General features: G+C 39.4%; 1 protein-coding gene across 1 annotated transcript in view; it reads left to right on the top strand.

The window, feature by feature from the left end:
• Positions 1 to 13,863, top strand: part of PTPRD (protein tyrosine phosphatase, receptor type, D) — a 1,303,505-nt gene that overhangs the window by 719,321 nt on the left and 570,321 nt on the right. The gene's annotated exons all lie outside the window — the stretch shown is intronic.

The following is a 13,863-nucleotide window of genomic DNA, read 5'->3' on the forward strand; positions in this document are numbered from 1 at the left end:
AAAAAAAAAAAAAAAAAAAAAAAAATGGCAGAGGCTGTGTGGTATAATGGAAAGACACATGTATTGGCATCAGAAAATCTTGAACATGAGTTCAGATTCTGTCCTTTACTTGTGGCATTGTAAGCCTTAATTTCCTCTAAGGTAACCAATCATCTTAGTTTGCCAGGGACTCTCCCAGTTTTATCCCTAAAGGTTCCATGCCCTGAGAAACCCCTCAGTCCCAGGAAAATGGATGATTTGTCACCCTAATCCTCATCTATAAAATGAGGGTAATAATAACTTCCTCGCAGAGTTTTACTGCAGAATGGTGAATAAGTAAAGGACCTAGCACAGCCAAGAAGAGTAGGGTCTCCAAATGGGAACTATTATCATCATTATCAATCTCATGCGCATTTCCTATTCTGTTTCCTCTCAGAGCACAGGCTTGTCTGTTTCCATTTTATTCAACACAATCAGCACTTCACTTTTACTATCATAGTCATGCTAATTGATTCCATCTCATTCTCAAAAGCACTACATTTCTACATTGTATTCCCCCTCACTGATGGTCATGAGCTTTACATCATCCTCACTGGAATCCAGGAGATAACTTTTTGTTTCCTACCATGGAGACTTGATATATTTCTATAATCCAGATGTGCGGTATGGAACCTCCGGTGCCCACAGCAAGCCCAACACATAGTGGGCCCTCCACAGATACTTGTGAAATGAATCATAAACAAAGAATAGAAAATTACAGGGGAATTATGGCAAATCAATCAAGTAAACATCAAATTGTAGCCCTTCTCTTTGCCACAAACTCATTTTTCTATCATGGATTTCAATTTACCTGCTGCAGAAACATTGCTTACTATCTTTCAGAAGTCAACTAGCTATATTTCCTTTCCAGGACAAAAACTTTCAGAATAGTTAGTCTAGTCTGCTCCCTCCCATTCTCTGATTCCATAGCGCCTTTTGGTTCTCAAGTCCCGGATTGCTCTTCTGCTATGTTGAAGGCTCCACCAGCCATGTCTAGTCTCATCACTTAGTCCAGCTCCAAACTCAAAGAACATTCTCTCTTGAATTATTTAGATTTTTCTCTTCACCTTATTCTACCTTCTGGGTTACTCATTTTCCTTTGCCTTCCACTTCAACCAACTTGTATTCCTGCTTCCAGGCTTCCCAATGCCTTCAGTCTCAGAAGTTAGACTAAATAGCAACAGGCAATGGAGCATCATCTTTTTCCTTCTCTGTCTTGCAACTCAGGACCCACCTTTTCCCAGTTTTCCCTAATAGGTCTCATCCAATGTTTAACCTGCCATGAGGGTCTCAGCATAGCCATTCTCTCAGTGCTGGCTGATGGAATCAGATGGAGCTAGGTTTTGAATAAGTACTTCACTTACTGCAGCATGACATTAAGTGAGTGTTTTCATATTTCTGAACCTCAATTACTCCTTTGATAAAATGGGGATAAGAATTGTACTTGTGATAAAATGGGAATAAGAATTATGGAAAATAAATGAGGTAACATAAAGCTTGCCCATGAAAATTCATTCACTCCCATTCGTCCCAGTACTCTTATCATTTCTAAGAGTGTCTATTTTCATTTTCTTAAAATTCTATGGGAGAAAATAATTGTGACAATTCTTGAATGTGTATCCCCAAATATTTTGCTCTGCCTTTAGTAGGCTCTAATATCCATTACTGGACCGACTCCAGATGGGATACAGAGGTCCACTCTGTTAGATCTGGGTTGGGAACGGGATTAGGACCAAAGCATTCAGGTGGTGCAAGTGATTTTAAAAATGAAAATACAAGACCTATATAAAAGAAAGTCCTCAATGCAGACTCTTCGGAAGCACAGGGGAGAAAGAGGAAAGCTTATACTCCTGACCTCTCACCTCAGCATTTTTCTTCCTTCCACTTTCAAGCAGTGAATAATCAACATGTCAGAGTGCATTTAGATCTAAATCCAATTAAGTTTGACCTTAGGGATAGTTACTCATAGGTCCCAGCAGGTGTGTGTTTGGAAGAAATTGTCATCTGTGCCCTTTGTTCAATTTTCAAATTACCCAAGTTTATGGTCCTGACTGATTAAGTCTAACAACACTGGCCAATGAATGTCCAAGGAGAACAGCTGCTGGCTTAAGTGTCTAGGCATTTGTGCTGAGAAGGATTTTAAGAAAGAAATCACTTCTGTCTGTTTACATAGAACAAATCTAGAAGTTGAAAATATTCTATAGCTTTCATCTAGACCCCTATGATAGTTGCTATCATAGTTTTTAGCCCATGGTTAACATTATTTAACCACCGTGACCCTTTGTATCATCGTTTGTGCAGTGCTCTGCAAAATTGTTGTGAGAATTAGAATTAATATATGTAATCCAATTGGCACAATACCTGACACATAGTAGATGCTCAATTAGTGGTACTGATTATTAATAAATTGATATTATTAAGGCATTTGACAGGAATTTCAAACATCAGACCAGCATTCACTGTGGGGGGGAAACGTTTGTGTGGGTACGCATGTATGTGCAAGTGTACATGTAAGATTTTGACCAATTTTCACATGTATCTTCCATTAATAGTGCCTATTATTTTAGATTGACTTCAGAAGTCATGCTCTAAAATACCCCCCTTTTTTTTTTTGAGACAGCCTTGCTCTGTCACCCAGCCAGGAATGCAGTGGTGTGATCTTGGCTCACTGCAACCTCCATCTCCTGGCTTCAAGTGATTCTCCTGCCTCAGCCTCCAGAGTCGCTGGGACTACAGGCACCCACCACCATACTCCACTAATTTTTATATTTTTAGTACAGGCGGGGTTTCACTATGTTGGCCAGGCTGGTCTCAAACTCCTGGACTCAATGATCCACCCACCTCAGCCTCCCAAAGTGCTGGGATTGCAGGCATCAGCCACCATGCATGGCCCTCTAAAATATCTTAATCACAGCCCCTCAGTTTGACTTCTGTTGGCCATAGGAAGAAAAAGATGCTACAAATGTGAGTAGCTATAAAGGTTCTGAACCTATAAAGATTCTGGTTCTCTGCTAGGTACTTTTCACATATTTTCTCATCTATTTCTCATAATTTCCCTATAAAGTATTATTATTTTCATTATTCAGAGGAAGCAGACACAAGTATTATTGAAATAACAGATTCAAATGAGGTCTAAATAATTCCAAATCTCTTTCTACTTTTGTGGGGATCAGAAGACCTGGCTTCTGGTCTCAGCTTTCCCCGCCTACAAAATTGTGGTCTACAACAAATTACTTTGTCATTTGGATCTGTAATTTTGCAATCTATAAAACAAGAAGATTGGATTGGACCATTTTTAAGATCCTTTCCAAAGCTGTAAGTTTAAGGTGAGATACTATAAAATAAATATAAAAATAAATCTAATCCAGGAGAAATGCAATGAAAGGGACGCCACTCTGTTTTCAGTCAATGAGTCAACAATATTTCTTTGGGTGTTCATTCTTCTAGATGCTATAAAGGGAAAAAGGAAAAAAGAGAAGACTGTTGGTTCTTGCTCTAACATACTTTTTCCAGACTGCTCTTATCTGCACTCTAGTTGACTTCTGAGGCGTGATCCTCAGGACTCCAGAGCTCTTCTCTTCTCCACTTATTTTTCTACCAGCCTGTTTGACAACAGTCAGTCCAATCCCATCCAGCAGGATAAAACATGGTTTTTGGTGAGAAAGCTAAATGGCACCTTCCTTCTCCTTTCCTTCCTCTGAGTAAGAAGACAGGAAGAGGCTCATTAAGAATCTAGAAGATTCTTCCTATCCATGAGCATGGTATGTTCTTCCATTTGTTAGTGTCCTCTTTGATTTCACTGAGCAGTGGTTTGTAGTTCTCCTTGAAGGGGTCCTTTACATCCCTTGTAAGTTGGATTCCTAGGTATTTTATTCTCTTTGAAGCAATTGTGAATGGAAGTTCATTCCTGATTTGGCTCTCTGCTTGTCTGTTACTGGTGTATAAGAATGCTTGTGATTTTTGCACATTAATTTTGTATCCTGAGACTTTGCTGAAGTTGCTTATCAGCTTAAGGAGATTTTGGGCTGAGACGATGGGGTTTTCTAAATATACAATCATGTCATCTGCGAACAGGGACAATTTGACTTCTCATTAAACTAAAGAGCTTCTGCACAGCAAAAGAAAGTACCATCAGAGTGAACAGGCAACCTACAGAATGGGAGAAAATTTTTGCAATCTACTCGTCTGACAAAGGGCTAATATCCAGAATCTACAAAGAACTCAAACAAATATACAAGAAAAAAACAAACAACCCCATCAAAAAGTGGGCAAAGGATATGAACAGACATTTCTCAAAAGAAGACATTCATACAGCCAACAGACACATGAAAAAATGCTCATCATCACTCGCCATCAGAGAAATGCAAATCAAAACCACAATGAGATACCATCTCACATCAGTTAGAATGGCCATCATTAAAAAATCAGGAAACAACAAGTGTTGGAGAGGATGTGGAGAAATAGGAACACTTTTACACTGTTGGTGGGATTGTAAACTAGTTCAACCATTATGGAAAACAGTATGGCGATTCCTCAAGGATCTAGAACTAGATGTACCATATGACCCAGCCATCCCACTACTGGGTATATACCCAAAGGATTATAAATTATTCTACTACAAAGACACATGCACACGTATGTTTATTGCGGCACTATTCACAATAGCAAAGACTTGGAATCAACCCAAATGTCCATCTGTGACAGACTGGATTAAGAAAATGTGGCACATATACACCATGGAATACTACGCAGCCATAAAAAAGGATGAGTTTGCGTCCTTTGTGGGGACATGGATGCAGCTGGAAACCATCATTCTTAGCAAACTATCACAAGAAGAGAAAACCAAACACCGCATGTTCTCACTCATAGGTGGGAACTGAACAATGAGATCACTTGGACTCGGGAAGGGGAACATCACACACTGGGCTTATCATGGGGAGGGGGGAGGGGGGAGGGATTGCATTGGGGAGTTATACCTGATATAAATGATGAATTGATGGGTGCTGACGAGTTGATGGGTGCAGCACACCAACATGGCACAAGTATACATATGTAACAAACCTGCACGTTATGCACATGTACCCTAGAACTTAAAGTATAATAAAAAAAAAAAAAAAAGAATCTAGAAGAATGTCTGGAAAGGTAACTGACGCTCTCTCTCCATTAGAGGAATGGCAAAACTGCTACAGGGAAAACTATGGCTGAATGAGTCTTTAGATCTCTGTGACTGTAATTTTTTTCTCTGCCGTTTCTTCCATTCTCTGGTCAATTCTGGTCAATCCTTAAAATGCAGGTATTAGAAGCTTTTAAAAACTCTGTCCGCAATTGCCCAACTTCTCACTCTTTCCACTGTACTAAGCTTCCACACTTTTGGAAAAGCAGGTACATTGGATTATGGTTAGGTGTCTGTATGCCTGTCTTTTACTTAAACTTATACCACTGTAAATATATCAGTACATTGTGATGTATAGTAAAGCCCTTCCATTGTCTTGTACAGAAAGAACTGTATACTACATTGTAATCATTTATAGAAATCTTGTAGAAAGAAGATAGTCTCATGTTTGAGAGGAAAAATGTACGTAACTTGAATAAAGCCTGATATGTCTGACCTAACCAAATGGATATATTAGAAGTGAGTTCTTTACAAAAATATTCATGGAAAACTTCTTTTAAGACTAAATTTTCCTATTGGTTGTTAATGGGAATTTATAAAGATCTGACTGATATACTTTTTAGGAGTAATATCTGTCACTAGACTGTTAGCTCTGTGAGACCAGGGAATAAACACATTTGATTTCTTTTCCATTCTATCCACAGTGCCTAGAATACAGTAAGTGCCTAATAAATATTATAGACAGAATGTATAAATGACAGAAGAAATGAAGAATTAAAAATCCCTGCTGCATATCAGAAATTACCTTTGAGGCCAGGCACAGTGGCTCACACCTATAATTCTAGCACTTTGGGAGGCCGAGGTGGGTGGATTGCTTAAGCTCAGGAGTTCGAGACCAGCTTGAGGAACACAGCGAAACCCCGTCTCTACAAAAAATACATACATAAATTTTTAATTAGCCAGGCACGGTAGTGTGCAGGTGGGAGGATGGCTTGAGTCTGGGAAGTTGAGGCTGCTATGAGCCAAGATTGCACCACTGCACTCCAGCCTGGATGATGGAGTCAGACCCTGGCTCAAGAAATAAAAAAGAAAATACCGTAGAGATCATATTGTAGGCAAATGAAACCAAATACATTAAAATATTTTAATTCTCTTTACTTCTGCTTGGATAAATGTGTTGTTATACATATGAATAATCACTTCTTGCTAGTGCTCTAGGATGAGGAATAACAGCATGAGCTGGCAAAGGGAAAAAAGAAAGTGTGGTGTACCTGGTCTATTTGCTTGTCTGCTTGTCTTTGCAGTAATGTAATGTTATTACATTACTCCCAATTGGCACCCGCGGATTAAACAGTAATAGCTCTGAACATTTAGAATTTTACTCAATAAAAATAATGGCATTAAAATCAGTGAGCAGGAGTTGATTGTATGCTGTGCTTCATCATCATCTTCATGAAAGCAAGAGAAAAGGTAGAAGCAAGTGCCTGTAGATTTCCACAGATAACACCAAGGGAGGATGTGCCAGACCCAGAATTGAAGCCTTCCTCAGAAAAACCAACTTGAGAAAGGATCTAAAATCCCTTATCTCTCAGTTGCCATTTATATACTGTTGATTCATTGATTATAAACATGGCTGCCATCCCATCTTATATCAAATATCACCAGGTTAATTATTGGCAGAATATACCATGGGTTTTCTCTGGGCTATGACTGAGAAAAAATCCCACTTTTGTTTCTTATGGTTTAGCTACTTTTCACCCAGGAATCCCTGAGCTGTTATTTGAAAGGCTGCATTTCAGACCCCACAGCAAACATAGGGTGTATGTTTTTCTGTAAACAGGGTAACAAGTAGATGGTTGAAATGTTTAAATTGAAAACGCTAACTTAAGGAGTGAGGGAGGGAGACCAAAAAGGCTCACTTTCTGTCAAGAGGTTCCTCCTCTTCTGTGAACTGGAAGGATCACTCTTCTCTCCTCACACATTTGACTGTGCCTAGAAACATGTGCGGGGTGCTTAGAGCAGTCTCAGAAAATGGATGACTGGACACTTGACTTCCAGATTTGGTCCAACCTCTGTCTGTGTTTCTATGAGTAAAGTTGAGGCAAACTCTAATGAGCTTTCCCAATGCAAGGTTGTCATGCCAAATTACAAGCAGTTAGCAGGAACTCTAAGATCCAGGATTCTGTTTCAAATCATTAAAATTAAATAGTATTCTTCCCTTCAAAACGTTTAAGATATTTTGATAAATCTATAATTCACAATTGGGATAGGGAGTAGACATTAATCATAAAGGGACCTCCAATACTAAAATAACAACCAGGGCTCTCTGCCACAGGCCACTGAGCTCCATGATAATGGACCAGCAGTCTGACTGTGTCTTTGTTTTCTCATCATTGTGCTTCTAGTGTTTTGCAGTGCCTGCCAAGCTCAGTGGACATTTGAGTAAATGCATGAAGAAAAGTATGAATGAATGAATGAATGAATGAATGAAAAAAATGAATGTAGAGCCAAGCCTATTGGGTCCAATCAGTACTCATTACTGACCCTCTCCACTAATGCCCAGCACATTTATTTTCTGTGAAACCAGGATAACAGGAACAATAAGATAGCTTTGAAGGAGATTTCCCATCAGTGTCTTGATCACCCATCTCTCAGCTAACAGATCTTATTTACCTGAGCTCATGCTGGGCCCAAGAAAAGACAACATATGCCTGTAGATACCTGGGGACCCAGGCCTCTCTCTGGAATACAGAAAGGTGTACTATTTAAAGGTGTACTACTTGAAGGAAGTAACTTAGGCCTGCTATTCCATTTGCACCCAGAGTAAAATAAGTGTTCTACAGTGTCAATAGAGTAAAAGTTCATGTTACTGCCCAGGAAAGCCTGGTGAACACAGAAATGCAATCAACTGTAGCTTGGGTGAGGTGTAGGACTGACGTCTAACCAGGGTTACCAGGGTATAGCTATGGCCATTCTTTCTTATGCTATGCACCCCAAAAGGGATTATAAAGCACAGATGACTAAATTAGCAGAGGCTGGGTGTGATAACTCATGCCTGTAATCTCTTCCCAATAACTTTGGGAGGCGAAGGTGGGAGAATTGCTTCAATCCAGGCATTCAAGAACAGCAGGGCGAGACCTCATCTCTTCTAAAAATAAAAATAAAAAATAAGTTATCTGGGCATGGTAGCATGGGCCTGTAGTTCCAGCTACTCAGGAGGCTGAGGTGGGAGGACTGCTTGAGCCTGGGAGTTCGAGACCACAGTGAGCTATTGATCATACTACTGCACTCCAGGCTGGGCTACACAGTGAGACTCTGTCTCAAAAGAAAACAAAATAAAATAAAGAAAGAAGAATCAGAGCACTTCTGTTGATGATAATCGGCAGAGCACTTCTCTTTTCTCCTTAAGCATATACCACCCCTTCTTATTTACTTTTCTTCTTCTATCTTTGTTCCCCACCATCCCTCACCTTATCCCCACTTACTGGTTCTGTCTCTTTAATTTGTCTGGCTAGTTACAGAGACAGCTGAGAGCACAATGGGTACAGTAGTCATTTTATTTCCCTCCAAGTATTGTCTGTGCCCAGAATGAAGAATTACACAGAAGGACATGTTGTGGACCAATTCCCCTGCTTTCCAATCTCCTACGAATGATCCAGCTACGGGGAACACTAAGACACAGTGTTTCATACAGTTCCTTCAGCTGACTTCCTGAGAAATAAATAATATCTGGCAATGTAAACTATTATCTTCCAGTAGGATTAATACAAACCACTTCTAAAGGCTGTAAAGCACTTTATCTTCAAACTCAATTATATAAAGTGTATACTTGAGGGTAGCATGACAACCTCCTTAAGACTAGGATTGTCAACAGCCAAGGGAAGAGTCAACCCTCTTTCTTTCCGTGCTATTTCAAGTGGGTCATGAGCGACGCTTTCCTAGGGTTATGTCTTTAGACACCTTGATTTCTACCCAGCATCCTTCATGGGCTGCATGTTTAAGAAAAGGATAATTGGATTGTCTGAGAAGAGCCACAGACACTTGTTTGTAGTGTTTAAATGGGAAAGGGGCAAAGGATGAAATCATGACCCTGGTAACTTTGTCTACTGGCCTTTCTCATTTATGAGTGTAAAATGTCACTGAGGGTTATGGTTCTTAGAAAATGTTGCTGAAAAATGTGTCAAGTTAAACTGAGATCTGAAAGTTCTTTTGCATTTTTTTCCTGATAAACTTCTATAATTTTGTAAATAGAAGCAAATATGAACTTTTATAAGTTGACCTATTGCCAGAAAATAAGAAATATCAAAAGACCAAAATAACAAAAAGATAATATGCTCACTAAAATATTAGAATCTATTTATTTTCAATAAGTTATTATTGCTCTGAATTCCTTTACAGTAGGAAAAGTAAACTGTCACTATAAAAGTCCCCTAGATGTTGGTGTCTCATAAAATTCTAAGCACAGCTGAAAATGAGGTGTTTACCTATTTAGGTAGATTAAACAATGTTTAATAAATATTAATTTGACATAGACATTACCCTGGGTTATTCATGTTGGAATTTTTGGAATAAAGCCCAGATTATTTATCTTCTTCCAATTTGGCTCATACAAATGATTTAAAACGTAAAACAGGCTGGGTGCGGTGGCTCACGCCTGTAATCCCAACATTTTGGGAGGCCGAGATGGGTGGATCATGAGGTCAGGAGATCGAGACCATCCTAGCCAACATAGCGAAACCCCGTCTCTACTAAAAAATACAAAAATTAGCTGGATGTGGTGACACTTGCCTATAGTCCCAGCTACTCGGGAGGCTGAGGCAGGAGAAGCGCTTGAACCTGGGAGTCAGAGGTTGCTGTGAGCTGAGATCCACGCCACTGCACTCCAGCCTGGGGACAGAGAGAGACTTTGTCTCTATGAAAAAAAAAAAAAAGAAAAAACGTGAAACAGGGTGGTAAAGGAAAGGGCCAAGAAGGATACATTTTAAAGGACACATTTGAAATACAATTTACTTTTGCTAATATCAGACCATGGTCTTGAACTGTGTAATTTTTAAAGACATTTGCAAACATCCTTGCATTTTTAATTCACATATGGAAAACAAGTTCTTATTTGCAAAGGGTACCTAGTCACTTGCTAAAGTTTTGCTGCAGTCACAAAGAACATTAAATGTGCTGAGTTATTTTTGCAAGTAAATTTCCCAGATTTAAATGATCAGAGTATATTAACTTAGACTTACAAACCTATGAATTCTTCTTGAATAGATTTCTGCCAGGAGCGAATAATGAAACCTTTAACCAGGAAATGACGAAGCTCCAAATTCTTTTGAGGATACTGTAGTAAAGTGATTATCCTGGAATATTATAGTGCATGAGCATTACAAAAGAGGTTTATAGGTACGTGGAGTTTTCAGAATTCATGACATTTTTTCCCGCAGAAAATCAGATTCCTGGTCTATTTCCAGTGTTTAAAAGGAAAGGTGGTGCCGGGCGCGGTGGCTCAAGCCTGTAATCCCAGCACTTTGGGAGGCCGAGACGGGCGGATCACGAGATCAGGAGATCGAGACCATCCTGGCTAACACGGTGAAACCCCGTCTCTACTAAAAATACAAAAAACTAGCCGGGCGAGGTGGCGGGCGCCTGTAGTCCCAGCTACTCCGGAGGCTGAGGCAGGAGAATGGCGTAAACCCGGGAGGCGGAGCTTGCAGTGAGCTGAGATCTGGCCACTGCACTCCAGCCCGGGCGACAGAGCAAGACTCCGTCTCAAAAAAAAATAAAATAAAATAAAATAAAATAAAATAAAAGGAAAGGTGAACTGACATTTAGTAGATTACAGGCTTTTCATTTGGTTTGATGACTATTCCTAACATATACCTCAAGTGTAGTATTTTAAAAAAACACAATCTGAGTGAATTTTTTCAGCTATGTCTTATGAGCTGTTGACATACCACCACCACCACCACCACCACACACACACACACACACACACACACACACACACACACACACACACACTCAGATAGACTGTCTTGGTTTGGATTAACCTGGTATAGGATATTAGAACAAAACTGGTGGAAACACAAAATCAGGCCAATTCTGTGCTCTATTATCTTAATTATATGCTCATTTACTGATGTATTGAAAAGCAGAGATTTATCAGTTAGGATATGATAAGGTAAGACAAAAATTCAACAAAAATGTTACTTAATACAGACACTATGTTATAAGAAATTCAGGCATAGGGCTACAGGTTTGGTGAATGCAGTGGCTCAGCATCATAAAGAATGTTTGTATGTGTGTTTTTCCATCTTTCCATGTCACACAACAACTGTAAGAAGTGGATCTGTTTTTCCTCCTTCATGAGGAAAGCAGGGCTCAGGGAAGTTAAGACACATGCACAAAGCTACTCAGTTAAGTAGCTGAGCCAGGATTTCAGCCTACTCTGGCTAAGTCCAAAGCTTGTTCCTCTAACCACTCTAAAATCAGGAAATATTACACATTGTAGATGTTTAGCATTATCTAAGGACATGAGGTAATGCTTATTATTGAGCATAATAATATACATAAGTATCCATACAAATAAATCTGCTTATCTTATAACTGTCAACTCCCTGTTTCTGCTATATTCTTTTGTAAATACTCATTGAGATGTTTACCTCATGCTTGAAATAAGGTTATAAATACTTGTAATTTCTTAGGTATCGAATGAACTGAAGCACAAAGGAACCAAACAAAGAATTCCTAACGTTATTCTGCTAGTCTTGAGTTAAGTGTATTGTGATTATACCAGAATTTCCTGGTTTGTAGCTGGGACTACAGGAATGTGCCACTATGTCTGGCTAATTAAAAAAAATATTTTTATAGAGATCAGTCTCATTCTGTTGCCCAGGCTCTCGAACTCCTGGGCTCAAGCCCATGCAGAGCCTGGGCTCAAGGGATCCTCCTACCTCGGCCTCCCAAAGTGCTGAAATTACAGGCATGGGCTGCCACTCCTGTCCTGAAACTTACAGAGAGCTTTCTCATCACCATGAGAGAGAGCTAGAGAGATAAGCCATTATGTTATTTATCATAATTAACTTCAACACATCAGTGATCATCAGTCTACTCTTTCATTTAATCATCCCCAAAACTTTAAAGGGGGATTATTTTTATCTCCGTTTTACAAATGGGTGACCCTCTTTAATGCATCCATGTATGGTTGTGCAGGTTGAAGACTCTGCCACTGATGAGCACAGCCCTATATTTTCCACCTCTCTCCTATGCCTCCCTCGCTCCACCTGAGTGAATCTCCTGTGCATCCACTAGAAAAATGTTGTTCATTTTTCTGTCTTGAAAGTTTCACTGGAATCACCAACTTAGGTCAGAACAAACATCTAGATGTTGTCTCAAACATTTATCAAACATTTCCTAGGAGCCAGGCTCTGCATGGTAGTTTCAAGTACGTGATTTGCCATGGTCTACACAATCACTCTATGAAACAAATATAATTATCTGTCTTTTGCAGATAAAGAAACAGGACTCTGGGGGTTTTAACAGCTCATTCCATGACATGCAGCTATTAACAGAATTAGGGATTATGTTCTCTCAACTCCAATGCAATTTCCATTGTGATAAATTAGGGAAGAGATGAGTCATTAGGAGAACAAGGTAACCAAGTTGTTGGCTGGCCAGAGGCACTGAGGGCATTGAGATGAGGGTGAAGAGTATGAGATGCTCAGGGGGAGGCGCAGAATGAAGAGAAGGAACAATATTGGGAAGGCCAATGACAGACTTTTCCCAGGCATTTGTTTTTCCCAGAATTAGATTCTGCAGCTAGGCCACTTCCCTGTCTATCCCAGTGTCATTTGGTGATACCCACGTTGGGAAATTGCAAAAACAAGTCCGTTCAACTGTAATCACACTTGATGAACATCTACAAGGAAAAAGAATGTCCTGGTCTATCTCGGTTTGAAAAGAAAAATAAAATCTGAGTTTACAGTTGAAGGGTGTATATTTGGCAAGGTCACGATGCAAGTTATGGGCAAGTCAGTGAACCATGGGCCATCAGTTTTATCACCATTAAATATGGGTGGTAAAAAGAAACTATTCTTAATGGCTGGGAATTGTTATTCATTCACATATGGGGACAATGTAGAAATGCCCAAGGCAAACAAGTATTAGATTGTTTTATTATATTTTTACCCTAAGTTCAAAAGTTATGTATTAATCTTTTAGGTGTAGTTTTGCCCCTCAAAGCCTGGAAGGACACGAGTATTCTGTCCAGTACGATAGAGACTCCGTATTATGTTTCAATGACCAGGTGCACACGCATAGTCTAGAAAATGGTACACAAATGCACCATTACTATTCACATGGGGTAGCCTGTCCATTAATATGGAGTCTACCCCCAGTGGCCTCCAGGAGACTATTTGGTGTCTTACCTCTTCATTTCCTGTCACTCATATTTCTCTGCAGGGTTGTAGACCTATGTGCCTGACATCAACAAGACCTAGTCCCCCGATGCTTTCATTATTTAAAATCAACCACTTACATAATAAAGAAACTCTTTTTGTCACTATTGATTGAAGCTCAGAGTATAATTTCCAGCCTTCATTAAGATGAAATAGATGAGAGTGAAAAGTAAATTAAAAAAAATAAAGAGACAGAGAAAACCATTTATTTAGCACTCATTCAAAAGTCAAAAGTTTCCAGCTCTTAGGGAACTTGGTTTAAAAAAAAAAAAGTTAACACATATT

Source organism: Colobus angolensis, unplaced genomic scaffold (genome assembly GCF_000951035.1).
Source record: "Colobus angolensis palliatus isolate OR3802 unplaced genomic scaffold, Cang.pa_1.0 Scaffold162, whole genome shotgun sequence".
In the NCBI taxonomy this organism is placed as follows: Eukaryota; Metazoa; Chordata; class Mammalia; order Primates; family Cercopithecidae; genus Colobus; species Colobus angolensis.